Source organism: Crocodylus porosus, unplaced genomic scaffold (genome assembly GCF_001723895.1).
Source record: "Crocodylus porosus isolate Cpor-Errol unplaced genomic scaffold, CroPor_comp1, whole genome shotgun sequence".
Classification (NCBI taxonomy): domain Eukaryota; kingdom Metazoa; phylum Chordata; order Crocodylia; family Crocodylidae; genus Crocodylus; species Crocodylus porosus.
This window is the reverse complement of record NW_017728920.1, coordinates 17,751,081-17,756,776: the sequence shown is the minus strand read 5'-3', so window position 1 is coordinate 17,756,776 and position 5,696 is coordinate 17,751,081. Positions and strand designations below refer to the sequence as shown.

The 5,696-nt window shown below is 42.4% G+C and overlaps 1 long non-coding RNA gene across 1 annotated transcript in view; it reads right to left on the bottom strand.

Moving 5' to 3' along the window:
• Nucleotides 1–4,263: 4,263 nt before the first annotated feature.
• The window catches only part of LOC109312544, a 14,566-nt gene continuing 13,133 nt past the window's right edge, over nucleotides 4,264–5,696 (bottom strand). The window contains exon 3 of the long non-coding RNA XR_002101841.1: nucleotides 4,264–4,275. This is a non-coding gene — a long non-coding RNA (uncharacterized LOC109312544). The remainder of the gene's footprint in view (nucleotides 4,276–5,696) is intronic.

Below are 5,696 nucleotides of genomic sequence, written 5' to 3'. Positions count from 1 at the left end.
TAACCTAAAAAGGATGTAAATGGCAAGCAGACTATTAATCTCTACAGTCTCCCAAAAAGCTAGATGAAGTAACACAATCTCATCCCTATGTAGTATTAATTCCACAATTTTTCGTACACTGATATACTCTATACCTTCTACCCAGTTAGTGAGTGAAGTAATGACCAAACAAAAGGGTTATGGCACTGGGGTGCTTCCAACCCTGACAAAAATCTTATTTGATGCATATAACATTGAATAAGCCTGGAGCCATTTTTTTTCAAAAATGGGGAAATGAAGCAACTATAAGGGGAAATGAAGAGTGACTGTTTTGTTGTCCAGTTCTCAGAAAAAAAACAATAGTCCCTCTGGAGCATTTTTCTGTCGCAACTATAAAGCTAACAGGAAGGATGTCTCCTCACAAAAAGTCTTACATTACGCACATGCTTCCAACTAACTTTTCTTTAATATGATCAAAAAAGTTTCCTGACATGCATCATTTTGGAGGTGCCCAGATTTTGTCGTCACTGGAACTATGCCAATTTACACCCACCAAACATCTGGCTGGATGCTTATAGCTAGGTTTAGCTCCTCACCACTAATAACTGAGAACTCTTTACAGTTGAGAACACTGCAGAACAAGTACTTTCACCACCCCAAAATATGGTGTTATTTGGAATTGGTGTCAGGACAACCCTGTTCTCCTCAGTTCAGCATGGATTTTGGGGAACTGGCCCAAGACAGACAGCAGCTTCCTGAGGTCACTATTTCGAGAAGCATAGCTCCAGACAATAGAGACAATAGATAAGTGGGAGAGACTGTGGAGTGGCAATGAGAGAGAGGGATGGAATGAAATGTTTGGACAACATTATGGAAAGAAAAAAGGGTGAGGGGAATGAGTGGAGGGAGGAAGAATGAGGGAACTAGAGAGAACTGGCAAAACAAAAGACATGAAAAGGGAGAAGAGAAAGCATGGGACAAGTGGAGTATTCATAAGAGACAGGGCAGCATTTTAATCCTTACAAAGCCACATGCTTAAAATTAAAGGCAGAAAAACATTAGAGGAGCCTCACTGCAGGGACTGTTTACTACAGCTGAGAATGTGAAGTTCCTTTCAGTGAATTATGGCTTAATCGATAACATAGAAAGCCTCCCTTCTCACCAACACCTGTAAAACTGCATTGGCTTTATCAGATAGCTCCTGTTGAGCCCATCTAGTTGATGAACATTCTTATCAACTAGCAAATATAAATGACTTATGGGGATAATATTTCAATGTATAATGACACTGCTATATCTAGGATTCTTTTAAGATCTAGGTTATTAAATATTAAATAGCAAAGCCGTAAATTATTGTAGCAGCTTTATATAACTAAATTAAATTCAAACAAAACCTAATTTCCTTAATCACTGACTGTAATCCTCCAGGAACATATGCTATTAACTCTGCTACAAATGGCACAGAAATTGTATGACTACAGTTAAGTTATTTTATATCAAATTCTAATCCAGGGCAGAGTCCTCAGTAAATCTCTGACAGGGATTTTAATGCTTCTGCAATCATACTGGCTCTTAACTGGAGAGCTAATCTTTTGATTCTCTGTTTTTTCACTCCTTTATCCATTTCCCTCACTCTTTGATTTTGCTAGCTAGTATATTCTACTCTATACCCTGTTTTGAAATATTTGGCTTTCTTTCTTCTCATATTTGATCAGTCGGAGTCAAGCTTTTTCTTACTTAAAAATTAGATTGATTTTTGTTTTTCTTGTATAAAACTGACTCATTCAATCACTTAAATATATAAGTTAACTACCCATTTGTTTTTTGCTAGAGCTGACATAACTGTTCACAGTTTGCAGCTAAGCATCCAGAAAACAGACTAATTTTCTCTTATTTTTAAGAATCCTTTTGAACAAGAATATTTACGAATGTCATTTAAATAAACAGCTTCCAGAGTGGCTAAGGACAATGAGAAGATGATAAAGAGAATTGAATGCAATGATACAAGAAAGGAATCATTAAAATTTCTGAAAGCCCATGAGTTTCTCCAAGAAAACTTAATTCCAAGAACAGAAGGTTCTGTGCATTTTTAAATGAACTACTGTAAATCAAGAGACAGTTGATGATACCTACCTGTTGCTGATAACACATAATTTATTGGGCAATATGAGGCTAGCCAAGTAATTGTCCATCATTGGCTTCATTAAAGATATCGTTAGGTATCTCAGCAGATAGATGATTAAAGAAAAGGACAAGCAAACTATAGCATATATTTAGTTGAAGTTAATGCTTTGAAAAATAGCCTAATGTGTGCTGGTAAAAGATTACCTTGCTGTCATGTTGGAAGACATTGTGAAGCAGGGCAACCAAAAGGAACCAAGTTCTAATGCCAGATGACTGTAGTAGTATATTCTAATCCTCCAATCTTCTAGTGTCTTCTAGTATTACCCTTTCAAGATGTATCCATGTAATGGGACAGGTTATGTTGACATGAAGTATTGCAAAATAGGCATTATAATATTTCACTGCTATGAAATATTTTTATTTCCATGTTCATATATCCTGTACACCGCAATGCAGCAATTCCAGTTAGACACACACAAAGAGCCATCTTAGCTGATTATCTGCTCAACTTCTGAAAAAGCATTAAGCCACAACTAACAGAAAGCATTTCTCCAATATGTCCTTAGGTAAACATTCAGTTTAGCGAAACTGGAAAAGCTCTATGTTACTTCTTAATGATGCTACAGATGCCTTTTTTTGCTACAGCAAAAAAAAGGACGCAAATGTGAGATTAATGCTGAAAAAATGCTATGGGAATTTTGAGGCTAGGCCATTCAAATATTATGTCATTGGTTATGAACCACTTACCACACATATAAGCATGCAAATACAGTTTTTAATTGTGAACCAGAGAAGTCCTACAAAAGAAGTTTTTTTCCTACAAAAGAAAAAGAATATATGAAGAGGAAGCCACAGCTGTCCCACCCCTCCTCATTGGGGAACCTGCCTAGGGCTGTCTGAAATGGCTGTGTTTCATTTTGGTTTTGGATTCAGTGTTTCAGAGGGACAGTGTTTTGTTTCAGTTTTGTAGGGCTGTGTGAAATGACTGTTTCATTTCAGTTCAGATTTAGTATTTTGGAGGGACAGTGCTTCATTTCGGTGTTTCAAATCGCTGTCCCATTTCGTTTCAGCCAAGACTGTTTCAAAACTGTTTCGAAATGTTGACATTGTTTCAGTGTTTCAGCCATAGGCTATAATGGGGAGTTTCAAGGAGATAGGTGCAGGGGGTTCTGGGAAAATGGACCTCAAACCGTTCAAAGCAAAACTCATGTCACTTTTGCATGTGTAAGCAGAGTAGGATAAAAAATGCAGGGAAGGTAGCCCCTTCTGAGTCCATGAAGCCTGCCAAGTTTCAAGGAGATAGGTGCAGGGGTTTCTGGGAAACTGCACCTCAAGCTGCTGAAAGCAAAACTCATGTTGTGTAACTTTGTGCGTGTCTTAAAGCACAGTGGGATTGTAACTTTGTATGTGTCTTAAAGCGCAGCAGGATGGAAATTGCAGGGGGGGGTAGCCTCTGTTCTCACCCTCACAACTCCACTGCAACCAGTAAACCTCAGGTCTCTCAAAGATTTTACAGGTCTGGGCTTTCCCCAGCCAGGACTGTGCAGTGGCTGGAGGTTATCAGGTGCCTCCTCCCTGCCTTTCACCAGGGAGGTTCACTGTCCCGGCATTTCCTGGGGCTGCTGCACCATTGGCAGTCCCACTCAGGCCTCCCTACCATGGCAGGGTGCAGTTTTAGGTCATGCCCAGCATGATGTGGGGCCTCCCATTCCCTATATAGCCCCGGCCCTTATACTTCTAAGTTCCTCCTGGCAAGGGAGCTCAGCAGGAAGATGTTCTTCCCTTGCTGGCTGGTGAGAAACTACACTGATGTCTCCAGCTCTGAGAGCAGGGCATTAAATGGCAACCCTCAGTATCACCTGTCCTGGCACATAAATATCTCCTCATGTGGGCATGAGGCCTGACAGGTTTCAGGCAGATTGGTGCAGGGCTTTCTGTGAAACTGCATCTCACACTGCTGAAAGCAAAACTCATGTCACTTGTGTATGTTAAGGGGTGTAGGTTGTAGCCATGTTGGTCTAAAAACATAGCCCAGACAAGGTTCTTAGGGTCAATCTGATATCTTTTATTAGACCAACTGAATACTTGGAGAAATTCTTCTTTGCAAGCTTTCAAGTTTAAAAACCCTTTGTCAGGCTGAGGAAGCATCCGCAGTTTGTGTGTGTGCTCTTCCTGCATGGAAGGAATAGTAAAGAAGCCAGAGGCCTGCATGCAGTGCAAGCAAGAAAGTTAGTCAGTGAAAATGTAAATTGAGGTGTTAAGGGGTAAGATACAGGCTGGGGGGGCGGGATGGAAGGGGGTTGTAGCAGGTAAAAGTGGAAACGTACCTGTTACCTGGAGTGTCAGAGGTCAGACAGGTTGTATTGTATCATAAATCCAATGTTTATACTGAGTTCATGAGTTTCTTTCCTCCCCCGTCCCCCCGCCCGCAGCCTGTCTCTCACCCCCTGATACCTCAATATACATTTTCACTGATAGGCTTTCTTGCCTGTATTGCATGCCAGCCTCTAGTTTCTTTACTATTCCTCCCATCCAGGAAAAGCACACACAGAACTGCAGATTCTTCCTCAGCCTGACAAAGGGTTTTAAACCCAAAAGCCCATGCCTCGCAGATGGCATCCCAGATAGCTAAGCTCACATGAAGAGTCACAACTCCACTGCAACCAGCAAGCTCAGGCCTCTCAAAGAACTTACAAGTCTGGGATTTCCATAGCCAGGACTGTGGGTGTGTGTGGTGGCTGGAGGATATAAGGCACCTCGTATCTGCCTTTCACCAGGGAGGTCCTCGGTCCTGGCATTTCTTGGCAGCTACTGCAGTCCCACCAGGCCTCCCAACCTTGGCAGGGTACAATTTTAGGTCATGTCCAGGACCTGGTCCCTCCTCCTTCCCCATAGTCCCAGCCCATAACTCCAAGTTCATCTTGGCATGGGAGCTCAGCAGAGAGATGTTCTTCCCTTCCTGGCTGGTGATGCCATGAGTGCTGCATCCAGCTCTTAGAGTGGGGCATTAAGTGGTTTTTAAAATATTAAAAAAGGAAATATATTTAACAATTTCTTTGCCTCCATTTTCCTGAGCAGGGAAACAGTCACCCCCCCGGCTCCCCCTTACACCTCAGGGGAGGCGCACCTAGGCCAAGGGTTAGTGAGGAACTAGTTAGGGAACTTCTGGAAGGACTGGATGTATTCAAATCAGCTGGTCCAGAAGATCTCCACCCTAGAGTACTGAGGGAATTGGCTGAGGTCATTGCGGGACCCCTGGCACGGCTTTACGAGCACTCATGGTGCTCTGGTGTGGTGCCAGAGGACTGGAAGAGGGCCAGTGTGGTTCCCATCTTCAAAAAGGGAAGGAAGGAGGACCCGGGAAACTATAGGCCAGTTAGTCTTACCTCGATCCCGGGCAAGCTTTTTGAGAAAATTATTCTGGAGCATATCCACAAGGGGCCATCAGGGGAGATCATGCTTAGGGTCAATCAACACGGGTTCATTAGCAGCAGGTCCTGTCAGAGCAACCTGGTGGCCTTCTATGACCAGATCACCAAATCCTTAGATGCAGGGGTAGCAGTGGACATAGTCTTCCTGGATTTTCGGAAGGC